Source organism: Siniperca chuatsi, linkage group LG8 (assembly GCF_020085105.1).
Source record: "Siniperca chuatsi isolate FFG_IHB_CAS linkage group LG8, ASM2008510v1, whole genome shotgun sequence".
Taxonomy (NCBI): Eukaryota; Metazoa; Chordata; class Actinopteri; order Centrarchiformes; family Sinipercidae; genus Siniperca; species Siniperca chuatsi.
The window spans coordinates 10,160,858-10,173,555 of NC_058049.1; the positions used below are offsets into that span (position 1 = coordinate 10,160,858).

A 12,698-nucleotide genomic window follows, 5' to 3' on the forward strand; every position below is an offset into this window, starting at 1 on the left:
GGAATGGGTTTTGAAAGACATGGGTATTTACCAGACAGGATGGTGTAAGGAAAGACGCTATTGAGCTGCATAATAGGAAGTGCTTTAAAAGAGTTTTTGGAGCTTGACCCATATTCAGGACTAAATGTCAGGATATCTCAGCCTCTGCTGCATTGATTTTGACCATTCTTTTTTACTCACAAGTCCCCCAGCTTTCTGAAAGTGCAATGCTAAACCGGTGGAGCACCCCCTTAAAGAAAAACTATGGTTTAATACAACTTTTTGATGGTATAGCTCTGGCTATTCATTCTATCGGTCATGATAATGATGACATCGCTGAAAATAGGTTGTCATATCATACGATCATATAGGTTGTTGACAATTTAGCCACATTATCAAACCATTTTATTTTGAGGTAAAACTGAAAGTGAGCGCATTAAATTTAATGTTGCTAAACGCCAGGCTATGCTTGAAACAAACTAGTTTGTATGAAGTTTGACGTGTTCATAGCTGTTCTGAGTGGACTCTAAGGCAGAGCAAAAAGCCGGGCGTTTTACACAGTAATTCTAAGAAGGCATTCATAGTGTTGCACTTGGTTGTACACAAGAAAGTGACGGAAGCTGTTGTGAGACTGGAAAGACTGGAAAAAGAGAGCGTGTGAGATAAGTTTTAATCCTGCATACTTTCTCTTGGTCGCATCGTCAGAATACTTGCATTTGTTGCCCAACTGGATCCATTTTAAGTGATGTCTCTGTACTCTGAGATCTTGGCCCATACTTTCATGAGTACAGTACGTGTAGTGTTACCATAACCGATAGAACTGATCTCCAGACCTACGAAAATAAAACCCAGGTTGTAAGAAACCATAGTAGTTACCCTGTTGTTGTTGGGTTTTTTTGTTGTTGTTTTTTTTAATTCAATCAAATGTTTTCTGTCTTTTCTGTCCAAAACACTATAGACTGGTTTGGATTCCTGATCCATATGTGAAAGCAGGGACGGCTGAAATGGCAGCCACAGGAATCTCTATAGATGAGAGCTGTGACAAGTGAAATCAAAGAGTAGTATCCTGCATCATATTCATCACAACAGAATCCACACATGCAACACTGCATACATAACTGTCAACATTTGAGCAAGGATTCAGATTGGTATTCACAAAACTGTTTAGTTTACCTACTGAAAAGAAAAAGTGCTATCACATATACTAATCAGTGGTTATATCAAGGCAGCATATGTGTCCCTCTTAGCAGTGTAGATCGTGATCAACATCAGACAGTGAGGACTTCAGCTTCCTGGACTAGAATTCAGAGCTCCAACTCATGGAGAATGACAAGTAGCCATCTGGTAATTCTTCTCTTCAGACCTGTATGGTAGCTCCATCCCGAAATAGCATCAAAGACGAAGAATTGTCTTTTGAAAATGGGCTGTTGCATCTAGAGCGCTGAGATCTCACTTGTATCGTCACTCAGGGGGTCTGATAAATTTGGATACGGATTCATTCTCCTTTCAGAGAGAAGAAGCTGCGTGCACAAGGCAACCAATACAAACAACTAAGGAGCACTTTTTACAAGTATTAATTGACACACAAGGGAATATGGCTTCTTATCTACTCTCCTTGAAAGTACAGCCTCTGGGATGTTCTAAAGCGTACTGACAAGGTGTGGGCATGCTTTTCAAAACCAAACAAAAACATGGTTTGCAATCAAATCTGTGAAGTTGTGACCCTGACTGAGTCAGGAAAATGTATTTTTTGGAATGACTATGACTTGATTTAGCCCACTGTCACTGGCTGCAGGGCTCAGTCTTCTATTTTATTTTCAATGTATTATCTTTTTTGAACTGTATAAAACTTCAAAAAGCTGCAGTTATACATGGGGAAACTGCTGCTATTGATTGACAAAAGTTGTGCTCTTGCAATCAAAGGCAGAAGGCTAGTGCAGGATACATGTTGCTGCTTTTAAAAGCTTGTGTCAGTGATGGCAGCTGCTCATCATAAATCTCTTGTGTCTTCTGTTGCAGTCCATTCCCTCACAAGGATAAAATATGGGTGGTCTGAAGCAAATTATAGAGCAGTTGAGATTTCGGAACAGGCAGCGAATAAGACAAAAAATAAAAAAAGTATATGGCAGCTAAGCACTGGAGTGAAGAGAGAGGCATAATTAAGAGAAGCTTACGTTTGAGAAGACAGATGGGAGAGAACAAGACGTGGCGTAACATGAAGTGGAGCTTTATGGATGAGCAGACGGTGCCAAAAGATGGTTATATACATTTGAAGCCCTAAAAGAACAGTCAGTCCCCTGTGCGACCTAATCCCATTTTAATTGGAGGAATGACTTGCGCCTTACTCTTAAAGAGCACCCATGTTTGCTTTAAATAGTGTCTGTCACAGGATCGAGAGCTTCACAAAGCATCAGTTCAGCTGCTTATTGTAAATGAGCACTTGGTCAGCCAAAGAGTGCATGTGCAACCTCAAAGCGAGACACTACTTTACACAACAGCAGTTTGAGCCGCTATGTTTAAGTCTCAGAAACGTAACTTTTACAGCAAATCCCCTGCAGTTGTCGAGCCAAGTGTGCTTTAGGGATGACCATTCACAGCCGGTCATGTCCATACACAGACACACACAGCTCTCCCAGCGTACCATTGCTGAAGTACGTTGAAGCCGCAGGCCTCTCATTAGCCATTCCTCTGGAACACAAAAAACACATCGACATAGGCTGGATGTTTTTCTAACAGACTGCAAATAGCTTCACCAACTATGTAAGGGAAGGGTGAGCGTTCCCAAAGTCATTAGCATAAGAGGGTCTGTGCCAGTCATAACGCATACCATGCTGTAATAATGATACAGCGATCGCCCACATAGCCAAGATATCCTTTGTACCGCAGCCTAATTGTTGATATCTTGATCTGACCATACACTGCATGCATAAAAGTATCTTGTCTTTCAAAGGAGAGGCCAGATGGTAAGAGCTTAGGTAGTCTGGGGCCTTGAGGACAGTACAAAAACAACAGTTCTCCTGGGAGGAACCTACATTTTGGCTTTATAGCCTCCTACCATGAGTGCCTCATAGACTTATTAGTCCAATGTTGAACATTGCACTCAGAGGACAGTGCACATGCATGTGTAAGCTTACATGACCTTATCAACTGCTGTGTTGTCTTGTTAACACACTCACTCACTACATTGCAGAAGGGCACGAGCCTTTTGACAGCAGAAAGCGAATTAGACTGCAAACCAAAGATTCTTAGTGAGTTTAATGGAATAGAGATGAGTGGATGGGAGATTTAAATAAATTAACCTTCAGTGAATTCCCTGAGGCTTAGAGGAATGACAGAGGGGGTCTGAGGAGGAATTTTTTCCTTGTCACTGATGTTATGAATAGTCATGACTATGATTATGGTGAGCTAGTGCTCTTCAATGTGCATGTTAATCTGAGCTTGTGTTTGAACACGGCAGAAGTGAACACTGAAAATATTGACCAAGTTTAATGTTCTTAGGAACGGAAAACAAAAAATAACTTGCCCCCCCTTTCACATTAACAACCCTTTGCATTTTGCGTTTTTCCCTTTTTTATATGTCAGTGTGTTCCAGCTCCATATGCAGAGCAGGGGGAAATGTACAATGAGATGTTCCAATGCTAGCATCTTTTCAAAATGTCATCACAACATCAGGGAATAGATTAACCTTTACTAAACTCCCAACTGTAAGAACATAATTCTTTCTACGTACTTATCATGATATTAACCCTGATTGGTGCTTCTGGCATTTACTCTAAATATTCTGAATACTCTCACTTCTTCATTGATTAAGATGTGATAACACAATGTAATAGTATAAAAATGATCTATATAGCTATGTATATAGCTATTTTTGTATTTTGAAACTGCCATTTATTTCTGAGTTAAGTTTTTTTATCCTGCATTTTCTTCTCATTGCCACGCAGTTACTAGCCATAACTGGCACGACAGTCTTGTTGATAAGTCTAATTCTTTAAATAATTGTAACAAAATTTGACCAGTCTTTGAAAGTGAAAAAATGTGATAATTATTATTTATTATTTTTTGTGGCAGTATTGTTGGTGATGAATATTCATCACTGCATGTTTTTGCTCTTCATTTCCCTGAGATTGCTGTGCAACTGTTTTGTCAGTGCATTGAACTTATCTGGGTGCCTTTGGAAAAGCTATATCTACAGAGATGCTAATATCTATACTATGTAAATGTCATATTAATAAAAGACTGACTGGATTCGTACTGTGTAATCGTAATGTGTAAGTTTGAGCAACATAAACTTGTTGAGCAATTTGAGGAATAAACAGTCAATTCCAATTTTTTCAATGTTTGATTTTATCGTGGAACTATTTGACAGCAGATGAATGAACACCCAATAACCAACTTGTGTTGCCATCTGTAGATCAGGGGATGAGATGAAGTGTATATAGTACGTCCAATGTATAGTGGAGTGCGTATGTCTGGTGGTGACCGTGATGTCCTTTTCCACTGTTGAGTTCACAACCGAGCTGACAGTTTATCGAGCAGAGATCTTCACTCTCTTAGCATTTGGCAGGTCTCCATGGTAATGGTTAACAACTGCATTTTGTACCACCTCCCGTCGGTAGAGGTAGGCCCTGTGACACCACAGGTTACCATGGGTAACAGTGTCACTGTGGCCACAATATTTGCCATAATCAATTACGGATGCACGATATATCGGTGGCTGATAAGAAATACAATTTAGTTATAGTTCCGATACTGGAATTTCAGCTGATAACTGCGTCCGATAATGTGAAGCATGGCTGCAGACTCTCTCATCTCCTCTGCTCTCTGTGTTGCTGCCTGTATGCAGGAGTTAATATAAGTGCCCCCCGCCTGGCGTCTATATATTAAAAAGGTTATTACAAACAAGTTTAAAATAAATAAATGTATTCTGTGATGGTGAAGGCTCTCTAAACATTATTAGAGAAAATCAATGTGTCAATCAAAAAATACAGCCTTCATTGTTGCATTTGTGAGATTAATATTATCAGTTATCGTTATCGACCCTGAAATTCAATGTCTGTTCATCTCTATAATCAATCAGACTTCCTGTGGTCGCACTCTGAGTGGTGACAGACGCTGACGCTTTTCCAGTCCAGGCTGCCATTTTAATGGTCTTTTATTTGTCTCTGATTTTAATGAAAGGTTTTGTTTTACCTGGCTGATTGATGTCTGTCACTCCTGATCAAGAACATGAGCAGATGGTGTATAAACACCCACAGAGTACTCATGATAATTAACTTCTTTGGAAATTCAACACAAAGGTACTGACAGAAAACACATTTTCACCTCAGGTGTGAAGATTCAAACTTAAATTAAATTTTAATTAAAGCCCAGAACTTGAAAACTTGTTAATGAAACCACCAATTATCTTAGATTGCGATAAAACGTACACATACTGTACTCTAACACATGGTTACATCTTAATTTGAAGTGTGAACCATTGCTGACCACAACTTGCATGGGCAACAACCTATTAAGACGGGTTTGGCCATTTCTAAAGCAAATGTAAGAGTCAGAAACAAAACAGGATGTCCTCAGACATTTTTTTATTTTTATTTTTTTGTTAAAATGAGCAAAGTCTGTGAGAGTGCAGCTGTACATAAAATGATCCTGTGTGTGTGTGTGTGTGTGTGTGTGTGTATGTATCCATCAACATGTATGAACTGCCTGTTGTTTTAACTGCTTTTTCTTTGCTATAAATACACAGGAAGTGAAAAGCTTGGCTAATAGCCTCATGAGAATACCGCAGCTGCTTGGCATGCTTTGCCATCCATTGCTAAACCACATCAGTCAGACACCTTGTTTATACATCTGCTAAGGGCACTCATAACTTCACAGTCCACTACCTTTTTTAGGAAGCTCAGTCCTGTGCCAGAACATGTTCTGTTGTTCTTTATGGACACTCCAAGCTATGAATAGAGCAATATCTCATTTTGTCATGGTGACTGATCTGTGTAGAAACTTTTTTAAAGGGACCTAATGGAGGTCTTGTGACTTTGTTTCATCAGTAACCTTTCAGGTGACCAACGGCTAATTTGGGATCCTGTTTGAAGACTTGCCAACTGCCACCCAACAGGACACAGAGTCATAGCCTGTGACTATCACTGTACTGTGACACATAGCAGCCAGCTTTGCAGTAATCGCAATGCAGCATGATTTTGAATGTTATCAAAATGTGACTTGTGGCCTACATTTCTAATGTATTGGTGATGGACAATGTGACCTCTCTTAATTCGTTTTTAATGCGTTAACCACATGTCATCCACATGATCTGCATTCATATTCTGACTTAAATGTTAACAATGTGGGCTCTAACTAGACGAGCTGTAATTGGAATTGGTGCTAAAACTATTTGTTGATCGACACAAAATTAACCAACAACAAAGTTTGATAAATGATTCATCGTTTTCACTCACTTTATCAAATAGTAATGTCAAAATTTGCTGGTTCCAGTCTCTCAAATATGAGGATTTGCTGTCTTTCCTCAGTTTTACATAATTGTAAATTTGATATCTTTTGGTTTTGGACTCTTGGTTGGAGAAAACAAGCAATTTGAAGAAGTCATTTTGGACTTGAAATTGCACTGGCCAGTAGTTGGTCTGCACCATGTGTACTGACGAGTGCTATACACAAAGTACAGATTGTTTCTTCATGCACTTCAAAATGTTTTATTCCATAATATCCTCACAGATGCTGCTTTTTTCTGGCCGCACATTCAGATGAAATTCATTTTCTATTCCCAGTAGATTGTCTGTCTACACTTGTCTACACTGTTGGTCAGTTCTCTGTACCAATCAGTGATGTCTGTTGTTGGTCTGAAGTTCAGAGAGAAAGGAGCTGTACTTAGAAAAATAATAAAAGCTAGGAACCCTTGGCTTCATGTTTGTAATGAGACAATGGCTCTGGGAATTCTTTCTCCCAGTTCTTTCTTCTGAGCTAAATCTGAGTGAATAATGAATAAATGTTTTCCTTTTACAGCATTAATTAAGCCAGGTAGCTCCAACTGTGAGTTCATGACCTCATTAAACTAAAGTTGTATTTCTGAAGGCATTTTCCTGTGTCTCTTTGCGTGGGTTGTATCGTTTGACCACATGACCATATTAATTGCTCTTCTGAAAATGTCTAACTTCCTTTGGCTGCTGATTACCACGAAACTTTGATGTTTAAAGATGGATTTTTAAAGGGGAGGGGAACACACATAGTTTGGAGAATATTCTTGAGTCTTTTTTATACAATACTGAGGTTTTTGATGTTTAGCATGAAAAGTTGATACACCCTCTTCAGATTTTGTCCTGATAGGTGAATGTGCTCAGCCACTTAGCCTGTTTAATGATACAAATCAGTGGAGCTGAAAGGCAGTTTGTTGACAGTTATGGTTTAGTAATGAAGTGGAATAGTCAGAGAAGCAAATTTACTTCTGAGGTTGGGGATATGTTAATGTTGTGTGCCACCATCTGGCCCTTTGCCTTGTTCAGATGAATGACCGTGCAGTAGTATACATGGCCTATGTTTCTCAGTGCTATCGTAGATTAATAGTGCCATCACTTAAACACTTACCTGCAATGTTGTGCTGATGCACATTTCCTTATGCTCTGCACTATTCATACTGTGTGTTGGGTTTATTATCTAACTCTTATCAATAAGAGTTAGATTACAGACTATAGGAGAATTATAGAAACGTGTTACAGAGAGAATCATTGCAGCAGAGCGCAGTGGAAGTTAAAGCTGTGATCTCTACCGAAAGATCACAGGTTGCAAGTTTGCCTTGAGGTAATTATTTAAAAAGAAATTATGAACTCATATGTAATGGATCTCATATTTCATGATTCTGTGTTGCAGCAAACTTGATTACCTCTATGCCCTGAAATTAGTGTATCTCACCCAGACAATTACATATTATTAGAGATGTCCACTGCAGTACCATGTGAGTTCACTCTCTAAGGTATTACTGATTTTTGATATGATTTGTATAGGACTCTTTGTGGTAGATATTTTTTTTTTAAATTTGTTTTTAGGTCAGTTTGATTGGAAAAGAATCTTTTTATAACGCACAGTAAAGTCGACATAAGATCCAAGGGCTGCAACTAACAATTTATTTCACATCGACAATCAGTCATTTCGTCTATAAAATACCCTAAAATTGTTTCTAAAAAGGCACCACTCATAATTTTAAAAAAGCCGAATATCTGTTGTCTTTAAATTGCTGCTTTTGTCTGACCATCAGTCCAAAACCCAAAGGTATCCAATGCACTATCATCAAAGACAAAGAAAAAAACTAACATTTACATTTTAGGAAGCTGAAACCGTAATTTTTGGGGGGCATTTTCACTTAAACTTAAACAGTTAGAAAACAATTTAAATAAGTTTGATCATCTGTCGATCAACTAAACAATTCAGCTTTCTAAGATATACAAATAATAAAGGTTGTTGAAGGTTTGTCAGCCTCAGATAATTTGGATTTCTATGCAAACCAGGATCAGTCTCAAGTTTTATAAATTACAAGACTATTTGTGTGATTGGATGAATCATAGTCCGTTTTAACTGCTCAGGCCTAGCTTATAGGTTTTGTTATTGACCTATCTTTATTATAATATGGTAACATCATATTCAGCATGTTTCTCCCCGGTGTAGATGAACTAGTTTGTTTCACATTTAAGGTAGTTAAATGGTGTTTTAATGACCCACTGAGTTTCATTGTGTATTCTAATGGTCCTGTCTTTTCCTGGCTGTCTGTACCATTAATGGGGCATGTTGTTAATGAATCCTTGATGTAAGATCAGGTCACTTTCATTTGCAGTATGTCTTGTATTCCATCCTGAGGCCACAGAGCATAAAGTTTTGTCTCTTAGTTCAGCATTTTCATTTCCTTCATTTACTCTGCAGCCCTTCTGCCCAAAGCCTCCACCTATCTCCACCCAGCCTCCTGGTATTTATTTTCTTCCTCCCCTGGGGAGTGATACTCACTCACATCACTCCTCCCTCTGGCCAGATGTTGAAACATAAACACGCCATCCATCAGCCTACAGACAAACGAGTAGCACAGCAGACAGGGGCGATGACCCAGCAAAGACATTCTTAATACACAGGTTTACACTCACTCACACACACACACAGACAGAGACTCTGGTCATAAGCTGTGTTCCCCCACCCTTCATTTTAAAATCAACATATATCTCTGCTCTGGGCCATAACTGTCTGATTGCTGGTTCTAAACACTGACAACTGTTCCAAATGTCAAACCCAGAGAACCGAGCTTATGATGCGATTAAAATAGCAAAAGCTGTTCCACTGACGCTAAATCTGTACAATGCTTTTCCTCACTTTTGCCTTTACTCTGTAGTAACACTATCACTCAAGAGCCAGATAAGGTACCGAAATTCACATTAAATGGATGCAGTCAGTAATGTAGCTCTCCATCGGTTTTAAATCACACATTTGAGTGCAACAAATTTTTTCCTTCTTGATTCGTCATTTGTCCTCTCCACCAGTCACATTTCTTCCACATTTAGAGGTGCTGTTCACTTCTAGTCTATTTGAGTCTATTTAGGAGACAGAGTTGTGAAATTTTGGGACAAACCCGCCACTATGAGCAAAAGTAACTTTTTGCCTTGATCTTGAACTGGAATAACACAGTAAGTGCTGCAGCTGAGTGGTATTTCCCTGTCAGCTGTTCAGAACTGTTTCACTCTTTCCATGGTTTCTCTTGGCCTTTCTTTATGAGAAATCTCATGCCACTGACTGAAGGGCTGTCTCTTTAAATGTAAGCTGTAGCTTTTTATTGGTGACAGAGTTAACATGGCAGAGTAATGGATTTATTTCACTCTCTAGACTATTGACAGTCATCTTCAAAGAAGTGTGACAGATGGATGCTGAGTAGCGATCGACTTAAGAGATGCGTGCAGGTCTGTGTGTGAGCTCAGACAGAAGATCTATTTAGACTGACTCTGCAGCAAATACACAGTCTCTGCCTAAATCTAACAAATCTCCCACACACAGGTTTAATGTATTTTAAGGTCTTATTTCTCAGCCTGTTTGTTTATCCAGTTTCTCTTTGCATGCAGAAAACCATAATTACTGAAGAAATCCAGAAAATATTGTAGCTCACATAAAGGCAGAATAAGCGACTGTGTGTGTGTGTGTGTGTCTGATAGAGACAGAAAAGGGGAGTTTGTAACATCAGTATTTGTGTAACAGGGATCACTCTTCTCTTGACTATCTATACACAGTTTATAACACCCTCGTTGAATATCTTTATATCACTGATAGTGGTGACAGCCAACAGTTTCTGCGTTTGATGATGGTGGTGGACTCCAACAAAGAGACACAGACACCTCTGATGTCGATTCAGTAATAATTTGTTTATTACTTACAAGCACTTCGGGATCTGGGGGATAACAAGCCCAGTCTGAGTAAAACTATTCTGTATAAAACCAAATCACAATCAAAGGAAACTTACAATACTAATAAATGATTTCTGTAGCCAAGCTCAGTAAGCATTAACTGACAAGTTATGGGGCCAACGGTCCAACCTGGACCAGGATCAAAGACTTCTATTACAAGTGTACACAAAAACACTACTGACACAGATGGATTAGTACACATAGATAATCACTCTGGGTGTCAATATAGTTACTGTCTCTCTCAGAGAGCGTATACACTAATATTTACAGGTTTTCATTTAACAGTCACACACTCACCTGGGGGATACAAGCCCTGTCTGACTTGTTCCCCTGTTGATGGGCTTTATAGCTGTGTCGTTTCCTTGGGTACTGTATAGCCGAATATTAAATATAAAATAATGCATAAAATATAAAAATAACACATATGTACACCTTACAACTATCAGAAAAAGGTAAAATTACTGACAAAATTAAATTCTATTACAAGATTTTATTTTTAGACATAGTAACCAAAGCTCAAATTAAAACTCAAGCACCTTAATATTTTTGTAAAATTCTATGACAGATTAAACTTTTGGAAAATTGGAAATTGGAAAAATGTAAGAAGTTTTTTTCAAAGCCATTGTCTGTCTCTGTTAAGCTACTGATCAGTCTTTGCTATTGATGAACTGAATTAAAGAAACACAAAAACACAGGAATCTACAATGAATTTACAATGTCATTAGATCCGGTCTTACATGGAAACAAGAAAATTCAGACCTTTTAATGAAAGCATTCTTCCAAAATTGCAGTGTCTAAACTTAATTTAATGTAAATGTAATTTTATAAAGTAGATTTTAAAAAACACAGACAACAGTTAAAATCCTTAACAATGATGTTGACGTTTAGAGCACTGTCTAATTTGATTCTAACTGATTAGGGCCCTGTGGACCTCTGATAGAGGCACATAAATGTTGGGCTTTTGATCTGTCGTGCAATGGAGGGAAAAACAAATCTGTGCACAAAGAAGTGTCATTAATTTTTCATGAATGTGGACCGAGTCTCCCCAGGACCCTGCTCTGAATTATAAACAAATACAAAACTATTTAAGAGTGGAGAATAGCTGAAACGTTAAGCAGAAAACACAAGTTAAGTTGTGTATCATTTATTAGAACTTGGGAGCAATCTCGTCATTTATTTTTGTTCTTGTGTTGTATTCATGGTTTGACTGTTGATTCTGTTATTGTAACAGTGTTAAGATAACAGTGAGCAAAATAGAAATGCTAAAGAAAACCTTGCCTTCACTGAACTGTCTGATAAATTGGCCTCATTATACAGTATGTCTGAGCTTGAATTTTTCTTGCGGCGTAGAACTACCTTTACTTTAGTGTTGAAATTAGGATGAGGTGCTGTTTTTGTGGAAGTGCTATTTTGTATGGAGCATCAGATTCTTTACAGTTCACAACATTCAACAGTTGTATTTGTACCATATTTTTTGTATGTACTTATTTTTATAGGTAGTTTTTGGCCTTGTTAAAATTTACCTTGATTGGATAAGAAGGAAACGGTACATGTGTCGTGTCAGTGCATACACAAAATATTGATTCCAAAGTCAGCCAGCTACTGTATCATTGTGCCTCTTCTGTGTCTGGGGTCAGGACAGAAATATTCTGGTACAGAAAATAAAATCCTGAGTAAAAATTTCACTTTTTAATTTTTTCTTTATTGATTTTAATATTCAGAATATAGTTCCTTGTCTCTACTCTCTAAAGATTTTCAAAAAACGTCCATTCACAGCCAGACTGTTTCTTAACTTTGTGTTAAGGCTGTGAATATTTATTGTTTTCTGTATGGATTAATCTGTCAATCAAATCAATTCATTGTTTTGGCTTTAAAACATCAGAAAATAGTGAAAAATGCCCACTGAGATTTCCCAAAGCCCAAGGTGACATCTCCAAATCGCTTGTTTTGTCTGACCAACAGTCCAAAATTATTAGATATTGAGTCAATTATCATATAAGACAATGAAAAGCAGCAAATTCTCACATTTGAGATGCTGGAACCATCACATTTTCAACATTTTTGCTTTAAAAGATACTTAATCGATTATCAATGCCAATTGAGTAATCAATTAATTGACTAATTGCTTCAACTCTACTTTGTGTTCATGTATCATTCCTTACAGATTAATTTTAGTTGAGAAAATAATCTCACTTTAAGGTCCATTTAGCAGCTGTTATGGAGCTTTTGATCATAGCACATTAACTTCATCACCAGATGGAGTTGCCTAGTTGTCATGGA

The 12,698-nt window shown here is 37.9% G+C and overlaps 1 protein-coding gene and 1 long non-coding RNA gene across 8 annotated transcripts in view; one reads left to right on the top strand and one right to left on the bottom strand.

Moving 5' to 3' along the window:
* LOC122880460 overlaps nucleotides 1-12,698 on the bottom strand; it is a 110,188-nt gene that overhangs the window by 81,851 nt on the left and 15,639 nt on the right. The gene's annotated exons all lie outside the window — the stretch shown is intronic.
* Nucleotides 1-12,698, top strand: part of enox2 (ecto-NOX disulfide-thiol exchanger 2) — a 168,463-nt gene that overhangs the window by 67,543 nt on the left and 88,222 nt on the right. The window lies entirely within an intron of this gene.